General features: G+C 45.7%; 1 protein-coding gene across 3 annotated transcripts in view; it reads right to left on the bottom strand.

Moving 5' to 3' along the window:
- Nucleotides 1–18034, bottom strand: part of STON1 (stonin 1) — a 50851-nt gene extending 32817 nt beyond the window's left edge. The window contains exon 1 of one of the 3 annotated variants that reach the window (XM_003983974.6): nt 17945–18034. The gene's annotated coding sequence lies outside the window, so the exon portion shown is untranslated. Of the gene's footprint in view, nt 1–1580; nt 1943–8542; nt 9114–17944 lie in introns of those variants that run through there. The other 2 variants (XM_019827159.3, XM_019827160.3) reach the window with 2 other exon arrangements.
- Nucleotides 18035–18473: the final 439 nt, after the last annotated feature.

Raw genomic sequence — 18473 nt, 5'->3', positions numbered from 1 at the left:
GAGAGGGTTCTGGAGACACTAAATAAAGTAACACCTATAAGATGGCAGGTGCATAAATAGAGGCTGTTCTCACTAGATTCCTGCCCCCAAGCTGCTTATAACCTAGTAAAAAAGACCAGAGGTAACAACAAAATGAAAGAATGTGCTCACTCTCCCGCACTAAAGCATACTGGGAGGTTGGGAGAGGACAGCCCTGGCTCAGAGGCAGGCAGGCTCTCTGGGGAGGGGACACATGCTTGGGCAGAGACATGGGGCAGCAGATGAGGCATCAGTGACCATACCCTCTTGCCCATGTTTCTGTGCATGTGGGTTACACGCCAGTTAATACGAGCATAGGGGACTGTCTCCTGCCTGGCTTCATCCATGAAACCCAGTTGTGCACAGGCTGACTGCTGCTACGGCAGGTCTCCCCTCCGTAGCTGCCCAAACTGGACCACAAGCCCCAGAGACGAACGACATCAGAAGTAATCCAGGCTGTGTGCAAGCCTCACATCAAATGCATTTTGGTTTATCTGTGGCCAGTCCACCAAGCGCACCTGGAAATGCCCGAAATCACTGAATACATAGGCAGGAACCACTGACTTACAGAGAACCAAAGCACATTTGCTTCAATCCTCACCATTCCCCGCAATTCAATGAATGTACATGTATAAATATGTAACTTGAACAATTCTAAGATTTTAAAAATCACTCATGAAAGTCCTATTTACAAACTAAGTACACAAGATCAACCTTTCACTTGGGCCCTTGGGTCTCAAATGCAGATATCACACACAAAAATAATATTTGTGCCTCTCAGGCTACAGGGAGTGCACACAAAGTATTTGTGAACTTTACTGCATTTCGAAGGCCACTAAAGGTTTTAACAAAGAATTTTGCACTTACAGCAAAGTCTGATTAGAAACGTGTAAGTAGGGGGGCACCTGGGTGGCTCAGTCAGTTAAGCGACTGTGGTTCAGATCATGATCTCACAGTTTGTGGGTTTGAGCCCCGCATTGGGCTCTGTGCTGATAGCTCGGAGCCTGGAGCCTGCTTCCAATTCTGTGTCTCCCTCTTTCTTCGCCCCTCCCCTGCTCATGCTCTGTCTCTCTCAAAAATAAATAAACATTTAAAAACATATATTTAAAAACAAAAAGAAACATGTAAGTAGGTATAAATGAACAGATTTGCCCACTGACATTCTCAGCGATGGGCATTAGCTTATATTTAAACTTACACATCACAGGGTGCCTGGCTGGCTCAGTCAGAAGAGCATATGACTCTTGAACTCAGGGTTGTGAGTTTGGCCCTATTTTGGGTGTAGAGATTATTTAAATAAATATATAAACTTAAAAAAAATCTTATGGGGCGCCTGGGTGGCTCAGTCAGTTGAGCCTCTGACTTCGACTCAGGCCATGATCTCACAGTTCATGAGTTTGAGCCCTATGTTGGGTTCTGCGCTGATAGCTCAGAGCCTGGAGCCTGCTTCAGACTCTGTGTTTCCCTCTCTCTGCCCCCCCCCCACCACCACTTGTGATGCCTCTCTCTCTCAAAAACAAATAAACATTAAAAAATAATAACAACTTACTAACTCTACATACCAACCAGGGTGCTTGAATGGCTCCTTCTTCTGGACTCTGAATCTCCATGTAAATGAGTAACTCCCAGTGTCCTCTCAGAACACCCAGGTGCCTGTGCATATTTCTGCTCAGTGATGTCCATGAGCTCCAGACAGCACAGCAAGGGGCTCACCCAGCTCTAAGATGCAGGCCGACCTCCGTGGATATGCCCAGGGCCTCTCTCGCCATACCCCTCTCTCCACCAGACCTTCTACTATTGCTCACAGCACAAAAATGTGCCTCTGGGTGAGGTCTCCACAGCTGTTTGCCCAGCCTGGAAGCCAGGAGGCCAGTGTTTAGGAGGTTTTGTTCCAGCTCTGCTTCATTTTGTCTCTGTAAGTTAGAACAAGTCATTGCTAGCAACTGGTTTCAAAAAGTCCTAACAATTTATGAAGATTAAAACTCTACCAATCTGTGAAGATGAATTCTCCTGAAAAAGAGGTCGTACAAAGAAGTGTGTGCCTCCCTGAAGACCCGTTCCTATCCAGTCTCTTTAGGACTCCTGCAACCATGCTTCAGGATGAAAGTTTTCTAATGGTGGTCACAACAGTATCTCCCACCTAATGCTCTTCTAAAAGGCCATGGAGCAGAGAAGCTCTATTTCCCCTTCCCTTGAAGGTGGGCCTGTCACTGTTCCCACCAATACAGTGTGGCAGAAGTAACACTGTGGCAATTCTAGGCATAGGCCTGAACTGCCCCAGAAGCTGCCCCTCCTGCTCTGTGGGAGCACTGAGCCACCACAAAAGAAGCCCAGGCTACGTGGGGGAGCCACACTGAGGCGCCATCTTGGACATCCGGCCACCTTACCTTTCAGTGATTCCAGCCTTGGCTGCCATCTGACTAGAACTATATGAGAGACCCTAAGCCAGAACCACCCAGCTGAGCCCAGTGTACCCACACGACCAGGAGAGATCATGTTAAATTGTGATCTTTAAGCCTCTACATGTTTTTGTGTGGTAAAATACACATAAAGATAACATTTACCCTTTTAGCCACTTTCAAGTGTAAAGTCCTGGTATTAAGTACATAGTTGTGCAACCATCACTACCATCCATCTTCAGAACTTTCCATCTTCCCAAATTGAAACTCTGGACTCACTGAACCCTAACTCTGGATGCCCCGCCCCAGCCCCTGGCCACCACCACTCTACTTTCTGCCTCTGTGAAGCTGACTACTCTAAGTACCTCATCTAAGGAATTGTACGATATTTACCCTTTTGTGACTGGCTTATCTCACTTAGTATAATGTCTTCAAGGTTCATCCATGTTGAAATACATGCCAGAATTTTCTTCCTTTTTGAGGCTGAACAATATTCCAGTGCATATGTACACTAGTCTGCCTGTCTGTTCATCCATCAATGAAAACCTCTACACTTTGGAGTGGTTGTTCTACAGCAATAAACAGTCGGAGCACTGGGCAATGCAGGCCTGGTACAGCAGAGCAAGGCCCCTAAGGCAGATGTCAAGAGCTGGGAAGTCTGGCAGAAACACAGAGCACCAGGGCACTAACCCCCAGGGTAGATGACTAAGGAATCCAGGCTGGAATTCCCAATAGCACTCATCACAGCAAGCTGGTTGCCTCCTGGGGTCTCCATTCTAGGCTGGGCACCACCCCCAGACAGGGACTGGCAGGACCCTGTTCATGCCTGGGTGCCTGCCCTGGCACAGGCTGATAGATCCAATAAACATTTGGTGAATGAGTGAAAAATGTACATGACATTGAAGCCAGGTTCTGGGTCATATCAGAGTCTCCTACAGGTTCCCTATAGGGCAAGAACTGTGCCAAGGAAAATGCAGGAAAACAGCTGCTTCTGGCTGGAAATGGAAGGGGGAGGTAGCAGCAGCAGGACAATCTGACAGGGGAAAAACCCACAGCTTCCCTGGGAAGAGCAGGATCTCCACCAAAGTACCACCCTGACTTCTATCTGAAGAGGAGGCCCCTTGGGAAGGGTGTGCTGGGCATCAGCCTGAGCCAACAGGATGAGGTATCTTAGGCACCAGCCCTGCTTAGCATGTCAGCCTCAGTTCCCAGGGCTCAGGGCAGTAGAGCTCTGTGTGTCCATTACAGGAGCAGGAGGGGTTAGAGGAGCTCGGCCCTTTGGCCTGGCACAGGCTATGGTGGGCTGTAAGGGAGACTTGAACTCTGAGCTGAGTCACATATCTGAGCCCTGGGAGCTCTGAGACAATGACCTTCCTTCACTACAGGGGGAGCCAGGTTGGTTGTACCATGACCCCTGCCCTCTCACCGGTAACTACTTTGCTGAGGAAAGCCAACATTCTCTTCCTGCTGCACTGCTCCATTTGGTCACGTAACTAAGGTGCCCGACACAGGTCAGGATGCACCAGAGCACAGAAGCTAATTCCAAATCTAAGAAGAGGACTCATTTCTGGTTGACTTAAAGAGTAACAACCATACAATGCCCACTTGGGGTTTAACAAAAAGGGCTCGTTATGTTTCAACTCTGCATTCCGGTTTTCCAGCCTTTAAAGATAAAGCAAAACCCCAAGTAATAATTACAAAGCTGTTTTTCTCTATTTCTCTTCAAAGCATACACCTTGAAGGTTAGAAACTGCTTACATGTGGAAGGCAGTTAGAAGTACCAATAAAAGAGTTCAAGAAACATGGATTTTTGAACTTGGCTCAGCTTCTAAGTAATCATGGGGCTTTAAGCAAACTAATTACCCTCCCTGGGTCTCAGTTTCATAATGATAAATGAAGGAAAATAGTCTGTACTCCCATGATTTGGTTATGTGCATTAATGAGAATAACTATATGTGAGATGATATATAGATACACACATATATGGGAAGTCGTCATAAGAAAAACTAAACTATAAATATGTTAGAGATTTACTTATGTTCAGTAGGTGCTTGCTGAATAAATGGCAAAAAAAACCCAAGACAATAACAAGACACATTTGGTGAGAACAGTCCTTCTTCACACTAGGAAATCCCCACTAGTGCATCTACCAGATCTTAGAAGACCACCTCTCTCCGCAGGAGGCCGAGCCCTTCTCACCCATATCTTAAGAACCAATTCTCAGGGCATCTGGGTGGCTCAGTCGGTTAGGCATCCGACTTCTGCTCAGGTCATGATCTCATGGTTCGTGAGTTTGAGCCCCACACTGGGCTGCTGTCAGCACAGAGCTGACTTTGGATCCTCTGTCCCCTCTCCTTGCCCCTCTCCTGCTTGCACTCTCGCTCTCTCTCAAAAATAAGTAAACATTAAAAAAAAAAAAAAACCCAACTCTCCCAGCCTGCACGCTCCCCTCCCATCTGGTCTTATATTCACCAGCCTGAAATCCAGGGTCAAAGCCTGCCCCAGCCCCCTGGCCCAGCTCTCGCTCCAGTTCATGACACGAAGCTACATCTTAGGCCAACTTCCAAACTCAGAAGTCTAGGCCTGCACCATGGGTCTCCACTGCCTTTGATAGCAGAGGGAAACAACTTACACCCTCTTCCTGGTTTTCGTGAAGCACAGCCATGTGGAAAATTTGTGGACCAGGAGCTCAGGGCCTCCTCCCTCGACCTCAGACCTGGACTCCACTCATGACCTTCCCCTGCAAAACAAGGCTTGCACAAGTTCTTCTACCTCAAAGGGCTTTGGGGAGCATCATATAAGGTGAAGAACTCAGAAGTTTCTCTGAAAAATATGAAGCACTATAAATTCTTTTGCTTTTGTTACTCTTGCTTGTTTACTTCAATATGGTCTCAGATTAAGAGTCACTACGGGCCTGGGATTGCTCCCCCGGGGGAAACTCTTTTGGTACAATGACCACACACAGAGAGAAAAGCTTGATGCCCTTTGCATTTCCAGTGCTAAGAGCAAATGCAGTATGAGCTCCAGGACAAGGGATGGGACAGAAGTCAGGAAACCAGGTTCCGGGCCTCTTTGGCCCTGCCAATAAATTAAGCGCATCACTTAACCTCTCTGGGCATTTTTCTTCATATGCACAATGGAACTGACAAGCCACCCGCATTCCTATTCACCAGGATGCCAAGAGGGCAAAGAATCTGAAAAGAAAAACACTGCACAAATAGAAATGTTGTAGTATTCAGTGGGCTTGGAGTTGAGAAAGAAGAGATGGAAAAGAAAACTAAAGGGGGGAAAGGAACAAATAATAAAGCAAGAAGACATCTGGGGTGAAATGTGAGGCACTTGAGAAGCCCCAGATGGAATGCTATGGAAGTTTCCAGTACAGTTAGTATCCCCCAAGCCCGAGAGTCTGTCTGGATTAGAAGCTCCACCACAGAGACATCTGAAGTTCAACTCCAGCAGAGAAAAGTGGATGGAAGGAAATGAAGTCCATCTACCACCTGCAGTGGCCTGAGACATACCAGAAGCCCAGGCTCGCTGCTGTTTGCTTTTATAGCCCAGCTCAGAGTGAGAAGAGAGATGAGGAATTAATAGGTCTACTACCTACAAAAATTGTGTAATGTCCCCAGAGAGGAGCTGGCCAGGCCACATCCTGGTACATGACGTCCAATCCAGAGTGCTCCACTTTAAGGGGGACAGTCAAAGACTACAGAGTTCCCAAAGGCTGGTCACCAGGATAGTGGGGTGTGCTGAAACCACATCACAGAAGGATGGGCTATAAAATCTGAAAGTGTGTCCCTAAACAAGATTTGTGGAGAACATGAGAAGCAAAGGCTCTCTTAGAATCAGAAAAATACTTGAAACATCGTCTGATCCAACCTTCACAAGAGAGGAATCTCTAACACAACATCTCTGCAGAGGAATTAACCAGCTGCTGCATGAACTCTTCCATTAATGGGGACCATGTCACTTTATGAGGAGTTCATCTCATTATCACTGGGGCACGATTAAACTCTTCTCCCTCCTATTAACCCCAAATTAACCTCCTCCTGGCTTTCATTTGTGCTCTGCAGGGACACAAGCTAAATCTAAACACTTTTTCACCTGCCTATTCTTCACAACACTGAAGACAGCTGGCCTTGATGACGTGCATCGGGTCTTTGCACAGACTTGCCCAGGAGGAGCACACGCCCCTGAAACACATCTCCAGGCCCCTCCAATGCTTCATTCCTGGTCATCTCCAGCCAGCTTTGACCTCAGGCTGCCATGGAACGCTGACTGCTGCCCCTGCCTTGCTCAGAGCATGGCATCCTGGCCATGGCCCCTAGTTGTGTTTGCTTTCCAAAGAGGTCTTGGCCTCCTGCCCCTTTGGCCAAACTCTGGTCCATCTCTTTTCTTGGCTCTGCTGCTGTGCCCAGTGCTAACGGCTTATCATGAACATCTCCACAACGAGACCAAAAAATGAGAGTCTCAAATTCATGCCACTTTGTAGAAAGCAGCTGGTTATTTGACTTTAGTCCTTCTAAAGTAGACTGAATCTAGAATGTTCAATAGACATTAAATGTATTTTCTAACACCTCATTTGACAGATGAGGAAATAGAGGTCCAAAGGGGTAAAAGGATTCACTCAGGTAACACAGCCAAGAAGATGAACTCTCATCTTTGATTTTTCAGTCCCACATTCCTTCTACTGCAGTTAAGAGGAAGTGGAGTTATCTTATGGCTCTCTTCTCAGTACATTTGGGGTAAATTGTCCATAGTTTGTGTGTATGTGCATTCATTCTTTGATTCAACAGACCTTCGCTAAGCACCTACTAAGTGCTTTGGAAATATTCTCAGTGAGATTTGAAGTAAGCGTCCCATAGGGAACCACATCTTGTTGTGTGTGAACACGTAGTGTGTGTGTATATAAACTAATTAATTCTTTCATGCATGCACACATTCACTCAACAATGATAGCTGAGCACACTTAACACTATACTACACACTGGTACAAGTAAAAATAGTCACAGTCCCTTACCCCAGGGTATTCTCTGTCTAGTACAGACAGTTCTCAAACGTTTTGTTAATGCAGGCTACTATGGGGACCCACAGCCAGGTGCTTAGTTAAGATCGGTGAGAATGATGGCTATGTGTCCGTAATGGATGGTATGCGTACGTCCGTGTGGTGGGGGAGTGATGCTGCCAGGACTGAAAAGGCCTCTGAAAGAGCAGGCTTATGAACTGAATCCTGAAGGCTGATATGAATTGATCAGGCAGAGCAGACTGGAGAGCGGTGAGTGTTTGTGCAAAGGCGGCAGGGGAGTGGGGGGGAGGCACAGAAGAGAGCCTGATTCTGCAGGCAGAGGGGCCCAGCTGGAGTCAGGGCCTAACATGGCGCTGCCATAAAGAGGCAGGTAGGTGACTAAGGTACAGAAGCCCTTCTGTGTCACGTAAGGAGTTGATTTTATCCTAAAGGCAACGGGATTCAGTGAAAGAATTTAGAGAAAGGAAACAGGATCAGATCAAAATTTCAGAAAGAAAGCTCTTACAGTGGAGGATGGACAGGAAGGCAGTGAGGCCAGGGGCAGGGAAACCCGATAGGAGGCGATAGTTAGAAAGCAGGAGAAAACCAGGGCTGAACCTGATAGCTCCTGCCTACACACACACTTGATTTAAGTCTAAAATAGGAGAAGAGAGGAGAGACTGTTTTTCATGTACCTCTCTCATGGCACGGGGGCAAGTACCCCACAGCTCTGCAGACACACATCATCATCACCTTTCTCCACAGTGACTTGCTGGCAACAGAAAAGTGATCTCAGCTGTAGCTTCATGACCAGTCTCGATGTGCAGGAGCCTCAAACAGAGCAGCCACTCAGGAGGTAGTGGCTGCATGCATGAGCCACATATATCCAAAGGGAGGTGGGGGGGGGGGGGGAAGCAGTCCTAAACAAAGTAAGATCAGGGTCTCAGAAGCACGGATAAGTCAAGTCCAAGCAAGGCAACGAGTCAGAAACAAGACAAACAGGAAAAGTTCCAAGAGGAAAGGTGTTTTAAAAACAAAAACAAACACAAACACAAAAGTTTCTTCACAAGAATAGCAGGCGAACAGCTCGGACAAACTAGGAAACCCAGAAAGGAGCCAGCACCTGTCTCAGGCGGTGAGAGTCTGTGGGTCTCCTGTCTCTGGAGGCAGCCCGCTGCTGGGGAAGCCCATACAGTGCTCTCATGAGAATCCAGGAAGGCGCCTCCTCTGGCCACACGGGCAACAAGCAGGCTTCAAGTGGTGGAGTTTGCAGCAGGGTGCCCGAACACAGCCCACTAAGGCCTGTGTGCACCTGCGCACGGGCACATGTGGGCAGGAGAGGGGAATGTGTGGGCGGGAAGCAGGCAGATCCAGACAAGCAGGGGGCTGTTTAAAGCTGGGTAAACCCCATCACGTGTGGTACAGAGCCATTCCCACTGGGAGCTGATAGTCAAAGAAAAATGATAAAGGGGATGAGGTTGGAACCCTAAAATAACAAGTTTCTGCCTTTGGGGCGGGGCGGAGGGGGGAAATGTTCATCTAGGCAAGTCTGAGCTTTCTCTGGACTGGAAGATTCTGACATTATCACCCAGTTCCCAGGAAAGCCTGATCACTTGTTTTCCCTCAAGATAATTTTATGAAAATCAGAAGCACCTGGTAAGTAGCTGCCTTACTACTTACAATGACCCCAACGAGGCACCTTCCACTGAAGCTAGACTGGCAGCCACCAGGGGGATTTTCACAAAATTTATGAGGTTCTGCTTTGAACCACAAACAAGCAAAAGGCCTAGAGCTGCACTAGGGGAGTTCTCAGTTGTAAAGATGTGAGATTAAAACATTTCTCTATGTTGGTATTAACGCTAAACTGAGGCCAACAAAAGCAAGGTTTGTAGCATCAATTACTGTCTTCTAGTGCCTCCAAACTTGCCCTGAATATGCATTACAGTGAGCTAGGGGAGAAAACTTTCAAAGGGATGAACAGAGGCCAGTATGACAGTCCCGTCTCTGAATTTCTGGGCCATAGCTGTTTTAAATTAGATTCTCAATGCTGCTTCTGTGAAACTCTTGGCTTAGCTCTGCAATGGAAAAGTTATTTTTATGCTCCAGGCCACAGATATTTATATGGAGGCACATCCCCATAATTCCAATTATGTTTTGTTTTCATGATGCTCTTTTCCTCTACTTAAGAGCCATCATAGATATCATTATTATTTCTGATAAGACACTTGCAAAAAAGCTCTGGGCCAAGTACAGATTCCACAGGGCCCAGACAAATGATGTTGTAAACAGGCAGATTTTAGGTCTTGTGAAACCCTCAAGGAATACCTTCAGTTCTTCTGCCCACTATGGCTGCCTCTCCTTTGTCGATTCCCCACCCCCAATGAAACCCTTTAATTACTCAGGAACTTCATAATCCCTCCTGGGAAAACCTAATCCCAGAAGTCATTTTGTTATTTATTCCTTATATACTCTCTCTGGGGTCTTTGCATTTAATTTTTTTAAGTATATTTATTTATTTTGAGAGAGGAGAGCAGAGGAGCGGCAGAGAGAGAGAGAGAGAGAGAGAGAGAGAGAGAGAGAGAGAGAAAGAATCCCAAGCAGTCTCCTCACTGTCAAGCAAGGAGCCTGACATGGGGCTCGATCCCAAGAACCACGAGATCTGACCTGAGCTGAAATCAAAAGTCCAACTCTCAATGACTGAGCCACCCAGGAGCCCCCTGGTCTTTGCATTTAAAATGCTATTTTCCATAATGAAATGAAGGGTTTTTATCTTCAGAAGGACAGGAACACCAACTACTAAAGCAAAGAGATACTTGTGGTTAAGAAAGACACTCAAATAACAACACAGTTATTCTATAGAAATGTCCATCAACATGTTGTGGGGACAACTAAAAGCTGTTGGTACAAAAGCAAAAGCAAAATGGTGATTCAAGGCTTTAAGGAAATTCATCCAAGAGAAATCTACAAGAAAACCTAAGTTATTATGAGGTGTTCCCATGGCCTCTCCCTAAAAGTCTCTCTGGTTAGACCTTCTGAAGCACAATCCTGATTTGAAAGAGACAGAACAGTGGAGGGGAGATAACAGGAGACCACTATCTATGAGCTTTAACATATGCCAAGAACTTGGTCCATATTATTTCTTGTTATCTCACTTAATCTTCAGAACAACTTATTGAGGTAGGTCTTGTTACTACTGTTTTATAGAAAAGGAAACGTAGCCTCAGAGATGTTAAGTAACTTGCCTAAGGCCACTGTTATGATCTGAATGTTTGTGTCCGCCTGAAATTAATATGTTGAAATCCTAACCCCCAAGGTGATGGTATCAGGAGATGGGGCCTTCGGGAGGTAACTGAGTCACGAGGATGGAGTTCTCATGAATGAGATCAGTGCCCCTAAGAGGATGTAGACAGATCTCTTGCCCCTTCAATGGTGTGAGTACATAGTGAGAAGATGGCTGTCTGCAGTTCAGAAGAGGGTCCTCACCGGAACCATGCCAGCACCCTTATTCTGGACTGCTAGTCTCCAGAACCATGAGAAATCAATTTTTGTTGTTTATATGTCACCCTGTCTGTTAAACTTTGTTACAGCAGCCCAAATACACTAAAATAGAGCCACACATCTAGTTGGTGGCAAAGCTTAAAATCAAACCCAGATCTGCCGGACTCCAAAGTCCATTTCTTTTCCATTATCACCTAGGGCTGATGTGAGGACCAGGGGAGAAGGCCAAAAGTGTCTGCTGATTTGGTTCTTTAAAAGAATAGATTTGTTGGGAAGATACGGGAAAGATATGCTTGCATAGATCTCCTTAAACATTTCCTATAAATAGCCTCAGCTGATACCAAACAACATTCCCGGAGATGCTGCCAGCTGCATATAAAGAATCGATCATTCAGTATAAATCTGTCTGCACTGTTATAACAGACACAAGTAAATACACATGCCCAACAGAGATAGAACATCACCATCATGACCCAAGGGAACACATCTGCTTCACAAAGTCTTCCTTTCAACATAAATGTGAGTTAGGATGCTGGTTGGTCAGCCATCAATGTTATTATTGAACATTGTACTGAAGGGTCTACCCAATGCAATAAGACAAGAAAAAGATCTAAGTCACAAGGAATGAAAAGACAAATTAGTATTGTTTTGTAATTGTCTACATAAAATATTCAATAATATCTACATACAGACTCTTAGAACTATTAAGAGAAGTCAGCTTGGATGCTAGATGCAGGATCAAAATCCCCAAATCAGAAATGTTTCTATAGGCCAGCAAATAACCAATTTGAAAATATAATAAAAGATATGTAAAATATCAACAAAACCTATAGGAAATTAATACAGCAAAAGTTGTGTAAGACACTGATAGGGGAACTCACCAAACACCATCCACCTGAATAAAAGGAGCAGATAGAAAGACCTAATATTGTAAAGGTATCGGTTCCCTGGAATATAATGTGAATGCAAGTTCAATAAAAATCCCAATGTGGTTTTCTCTTTGCGTGTGACTAGACAAACTAACGTTTATATGAACTAGTAAAATCTAAGAAAGCCAAGAAATTATGAAAAAATAAAAATAATTCTAAAAGCTAGAAATTATTGAGTTTCCTTATATGGCAGGCAATATTTTGCATACATTATCTCTTCACAATTATCCTTGAGGTGGATATTATTATCTATTTTATAGACAAAGAGACTGAGAGAAATTAGGTAACTCGTCCAAGGTTACTTGGTACTCTTAGGAGTAGCAACAGACGCAAGAAGACAATGGTACAATATCTTCCCAAGTACTCAGGGGAAATCATCGTAAGTCAAAAATTCTACACTCAAACTCTCCTTTGTAAGTGCAAAATAAAGACATTTTCAGGAAAACGAATACTTTCAAGTTTACCAAAGCTCTTTTACGAAAGAACTTCTTCTAAACTTACATTCACATGAAGAAAAATGAACTCAGAAGGAAGAAGTGGGGTGTCTGAAGGAGCAGTCTCCAAACTGCATTGAATTGATGAAACAAAACAATGCACAGGCATACCTCATTTTATTGCACTTTGCAGATATGGCATTTTTTACAAATTGAGGGTTTGCAGCAACTCTGCATCGAACAAGTCTATTCGCACTTTTGCAACAGCATTTGCTCACATCACGTCCTTGTGTCACATTTGGGTAAGTCTCACAATGTTTCAAACATTTTCATTACTATTATATTTGTTATGGTGATTGTGATCAGTGATTACTACGCACTGAAAGCTCAGATGATGGTTAGCATTTTTTAACAATAAAGTATTTTCTTAATTAAGGTATGTACATTGTTTGCCTCGACATAATTATTGCATACTTTAATAAAGTACAGTATAGTGTAAACAAACTTTTTTTTTAATGTTTATTTTTGAGAGAGAGAGAGAGAGAGAGAGAGAGAGAATGTGAGCAGGGGAGGAGCAGAGAGACAGGGAGACACAGAATCTGAAGCAGTCTCCAGGCTCTGAGCTGTCAGCACAGAGCCCGATAAGGGGCTTGAACCCACAAACCGTGAGATCATGACCTGAGCCGAAGTCAGATGCTTAACTGACTGAGCCACCCAGGTGCCCCTAAACATAACTTTTTTATGCACTGGGAAGCCAAAAAATTCATCTGACTCACTTTTTTGCAATATTCATTCCACTGCAGTGGTCCAGACCAAATCTGCAATATCTCGGAGATGTGCCTATAAAGTAGGTGAGGAAAGTGGGACCACAGGAAAAGTAAAGGTAGGAAATAGGAGGTGTCTAATAAATAACATTATTAGTTATTGAAAATACAGGCCATAAAGTCCTACACAAATGTGAGAAGTAGGCAACTAAGTTGGCTATGTGCTTCTTTTTAGCCAAATAAGAAGTGAGAAACATCAGTTAAAGGATTCACAGCATCCACAAGACAAAACAGCCAAGTTGCTCACAAGAACTGTTTCTCACACTGAGACCAGGAAGACCTTTCCCATATAGTTAATGGGATACAAGATCTGGGACATTGGTCTGAATGTGATAATTTGGGAAAGGGGTCCTTGACTCCTACAATTTTTTTTTTCCAATAAGAAGTTGCTTTAGAAGCATCAGCCTTCCTGGGGTACCTGGGTGGTTCAGTCGGTTAAGTGACCAACTCTTGGTTTTGGCTCAGGTCGGATCTCATGGTTTAGTGAGTTCAAGCCCCACATCAGGCTCTGCCTCACAGTGCAGAGCCTGCTTGGGATTCTCTGCCTCTCCCTCTCCCTCTCTGCCCTTCCCTCACTCGTGCTATCTCTGCCTCTCTCAAAATAAATAAATAAACTTTAAAAACAAAGAAAAAAAGAAGTATCAGCCTTCCAGAATCTCTTCCTTGAAGAATAGAAGAGATAAAGCCTCCTACTTAAAGGTGTGTTATTTGAATGACCATGTTTTTAGAAAAGCCCAAGTTTCTGTGGATCTTTAGGTATTTTCCAGGAGGAAGATGGATAAGGTGACCTTGGGGGGCCTGGCTCCTTTTGAGGGTGCATTGTGGTACAGGATGTGGGTATTTTTTCCCAAACCACCCCCAGAATCACTCACGCTGAATATTTCCACCTCCACTAAACCAGTTCATTTTGCCAATGCATGGAACCACTCACACAGCCAGGCTTCCGAAAAATAGTTTATTGTTGTGCTTTTTAGTAACAAGCATCAAGACATAATAAGCTCTTCTTTCCTGTTCAATGGTAAATCCATGACCTACCTATCCTGACACACCATATAACACATAGGCAAAAGCGAGCCTGGGAGCTTTCCCCGCATCTTCCTATCCATCACACTCCCCTGACAATGCCAAGAACAACGAAAGCCCATGTGGACAGAGCTTTGAAAACATAACATGCCTGATCTACTTTAAAAATCCTGCCTTCTACCAGGACTGCTCCAGAATCCCAGGGGGTTCCTGGAACTCCAGGCTGCCTGGGAAGCTTCAGAGGAATTCTAGATACCTTTTTGGGGTACAGCTGACTCTTCTGGGAAGGTGAGCTACCTCTGGCTAAGTCTGGAGCAATTCCCAAGGACTTCCAAAGAGAAGTGACAATGAGACACAGAAAAGATGAGAGGCAGAGACATTTTACAATTAACCAAAACATTAGTTCTTACTAAAGTACAAAATACTTCACCTTTCCTTTTCTACATTTTCTTTCTTAATGTAGAATACATGGCAGGAAGATTGTAGACAGTAGTGATTAAGATGCATAGACTTTGGTCACTGACCTGAATTCAAGATCTCATTCTAGTACACAGAGGCCATGCAGCCCTGGCAAGTTACCCCTCTGATTCTAGTTTCATGAGAGTAACAGTTTCATGAGAATAATAACAGTATTTACCTCACAGAGTTTTAAAATGAAACACCATACCCAAGTGGTTTATACTCAATAAATGTTAGCTATTACTACTGCAAAAACTTGACAAATACTGGCAAGAAAAAAAAAAACCTCAAAAGCACCTGTAATCCTACCATGCACTTTGATGTTTGTAATTCCAGTATTTTTTCTGATGTATTTTCAAATAGTGAGATTATAGTACTTTCTATTTCATAACTTGCTTTTAAAACTTAACACCGTACCCTAAGCATGTTCTATGTAAGTCAGTGTTCTTGTACAGTACGATTTTTAAAGGCCACATCATAGCCCTTTGGGCTATTTTACTTCTTAACAACCCTTGCCCTTCTTCCTCTCTGCAGGCCCCACACTTCATGTATTTCCAATTCATCTGACCCTCCCAAATGATAACTGGCTGCTTTCTATCGGCTAATTGGGGATGCAGACTTCATCTTACCATCCAGATGACCCGCTCCTTAGCCTTCACTTTACTGGCCTTCATTCATCCCCATCATGCAGAGGGGCCTGTTGGGCTACACAGCAAACATTGGTGTCTGATGCCAAACCACTCAAGATTCCATGAGGTGGCACAGAAGCTAAACAAGGCAGAAAGGCAATTTCTTTCCCAACAGTATAAGGCTGACCTCTAGGGCATTAAATACAGTATTAAAAATCCTCAGGAAGAGGAAGAGACAAAAGATTTTTATCTGTGTGCATTGTTTTCCTAAGCAACAGAGCCAAACAAGTTCAAAACTTACAGGCTTTCTATTTGAATGAAAGTAACAACACTTACTTATCAATGACATTTTAAGACCACAGTAAAACCTAACTAATTCATACTAGTGGGGAACTATCAAACTGCATCAGTTGAGAAATATGAATTTACATCCTTTTTAAACTAAACTTTATTTCCAGTGAAAAAAAGTTTTTTTAATGTTTATTATTTTTGAGAGAGCAAGAGACAGAGCACGAGTGGTGGAGGGGCAGAGAGAGAGGGAGACACAGAATCCAAAGCAGGCTCCAGGCTCCTAGCTCCAAGCTGTCAGCATAGAGCCCAACGCGACGTGACATGGGGCTCAAACCCATGAACCATGAGATCACGACCTGAGCCAAAATCCTACGCTTAACCGACTGAGCCACCCAGGCGCCCCTCCAATGAAAAATTTTTTTTAAGAAATCTTTATTTCCAGGGGCGCCTGGGTGGCTCAGTCGGTTAAGCATCTGACTCTTGATTTCGCCTCTGGTGATGATCTCATAGTTCATGAGTTTGGTTTGTGAGTTGGAGCCCCGCATCTGGCTCCACACTGACAGGATTCTCTCTCTCTCTCTCTCTCCCTCTCTCTCTCTGCCCCTCCCCCGAGCACGCATCCTCTCAAAAATAAATAAACTTAAAAAAAGAAATCTTTATTTCCAAATAGTTCAACACTTTGACCTGTTTTGACAAGTTGTTCAGAGCTTGATCCTAATACATTTGTTACAACCACATTTAGCGTTCTTATAGAAACAGAAACAGCTGAAGTTCTTAAGAAGAGCATTCTCCCTAAAGACAATAAGTGTTCAACACCCCCTGCGATTCTGCTCACACAGCTCACCCCTCAGGGAAGTGTTTTCTTCTTAGTCATGTGGACGCAAACCTCAGCTCAGGCTCCCTCCCACCTCCCTCCAGTTCTGAGTGAGTGGGCAGATGCTTGCCATCTCAACCCAGATCAAACCCTAAAACAAAACAAAACAAAACAAAATCCCTCCAAATTCCAGACTCGATCTGTCCAGACCCATCTGAGAATTAACGAGCTCCTTCTAAGCACCCAGAGAACTAAGCCTGTCATGGAAACACTGATTCAACCATAATGAGAACCGACATAAAACCGCACAAATGAACTAAACATTGTTCCACCCAATCGGAGCCAAGCTACATTAACAGCCTCAGGAATAAAATAAGCAAGGCTGTTTTTCTTCTTTGTGGTCCTAATCATTTTAGCGCCTTCCACCGTTGTCTTCACAACTGTTTATGAGAAAGTGGGAGCGGGGGAGTTGGGAGAGAGATGGGGAGCCAGCATGGGAAACGCCAACAAACACTGCGGTTTGTGTCAGGCAAATTACAACTTCTGGCCTGGGGGAGGCCTAACAGTCTGGGGTAGTCTGAAAACGAGCCACACTGAACTCCCATCTCCCACAACAGTTAAGTGTGGAATGAAGTCTTTATTTTCCAAAGATCAAGTTCTGCTCAGTATTTTTAGCAAGCATTCTTTTTATCTCTTTATTATTTTTAAATTTTTTTAATTTAATTTTTTTTCGGAATTAGAAAGGTTAATTATACGAAGTAACATTATTAATGGAAGAAAGTATATAGGAGGAAAGGCTACAAAAAAAAAAAAAAGTTCAACCAACACAAATAGTAAAAACCTAAATAGAGCCTAAGTAGGAATATATTTTAATTTCCCCTTGGACCCACCAAGGGAGAGTTTGTGAGTCCAGGGGACCCAACACCAAATCTCAGTGAACGTCACTGTCACTCCTGCAGGAAATGCTGGGGCAAGTGTGGAGGACCCTTGCGACTGCGGCCGCTGGTCCTGGGTCATCACCTACTAGAGCTGGGAGGGGACAGCGGCCGCTGGTCGTGGGTCACCACCTACTAGAGCTGGAGGGGACAGCCGGCCGGAGACACCAGCTGTGGCCCGAGGCAGGGGGACCAGAGCCTCCCGCGTAAAGGGGCGGAGGAGGGGCTGCAGCACGAAGAACGCGAGCCAGGAAGAAGGCAGGTGAGAGTCCTGGGGAGGTGGGGGGGGGTGGAAATCCACAGCCCCCGAGGGAGGGTGACTCAGGTCGGGGAGGCCCGGACTGCGCACGGGTTACTAGGCGCCCCCCGCCCCCGCCCTCGAAAGTGTGTCTGGATTTGCTGTTTGAGTTTTCTCTTTACAGCCGGACCCAGGTCCCAGCAGCCCCAGGGCCGACGTGCGTAGGGGAAGCCCGGTCGGGGCCCTCCCGGGATGCCTCTGGGGGCGGCAGAGGCGGAGGGAGGGAGATGGGGCGCCCGCGCACGGCGCCCAGAGAGCCCGGGAGATGCCCGCGACCCGGGGGCGCGCGCGCTCCCCGCCCGCAAACTTTCCCAGCCAAGTAGGTGTGGCCCCACCCTGCAGAGAAGGATCCCCTTGCCTGCCCGACTGTCCCCTGGGGCTGGTCACTCACCCGCAACGCCGCTGGGGCTCCGACTCCGGCGGCCGCCATCCACTACGGAGAAGGAGGAGCGGGAGGAGGAGGAGGGGGAGGGGATCCGGGGGGAGGGGGGAGGGGGAGGGCCCGGAGCCAGCAGGAGTGGAGCCTACAGGAGTGGCGGGGAGGGAAGGGGGCGGCCACCCCGCGGGGACTCCAGTCCCCGCCCCACCTCCTCTCCGTACCCTGCCGGCCCCCTTTCTCTCCCCACTCTCTTTCCAGCCCTGGATCCCCCAAAGTCTTTTCAGGTGTCCTATTCTCATTCTCTTCCCTCTGGCGCATCTTCCTTCCCCTGAGTCTCCAGCCCCCAAGAAGGGGAGAACACGCTCCCTCCAGCAGAAGTTGGTGGGGAGGGGAGTGTGGGAGCTACAGTATATATGAGTGTGTGAGCCCCCTTGAAGCAGATGGCTGGGACCCTTGGCAGGTCTGAGGCCAACCTGCACTTTCTGGGCCTTTGTCATCATTTCTAAGTGGTGGGATGATGGAGGAGGGGGTGTCTTTGTGG

The sequence above is a fragment of the Felis catus genome, chromosome A3 (genome assembly GCF_018350175.1).
Source record: "Felis catus isolate Fca126 chromosome A3, F.catus_Fca126_mat1.0, whole genome shotgun sequence".
In the NCBI taxonomy this organism is placed as follows: domain Eukaryota; kingdom Metazoa; phylum Chordata; class Mammalia; order Carnivora; family Felidae; genus Felis; species Felis catus.
This window is presented reverse-complemented; position numbering and strand designations above follow the sequence as displayed.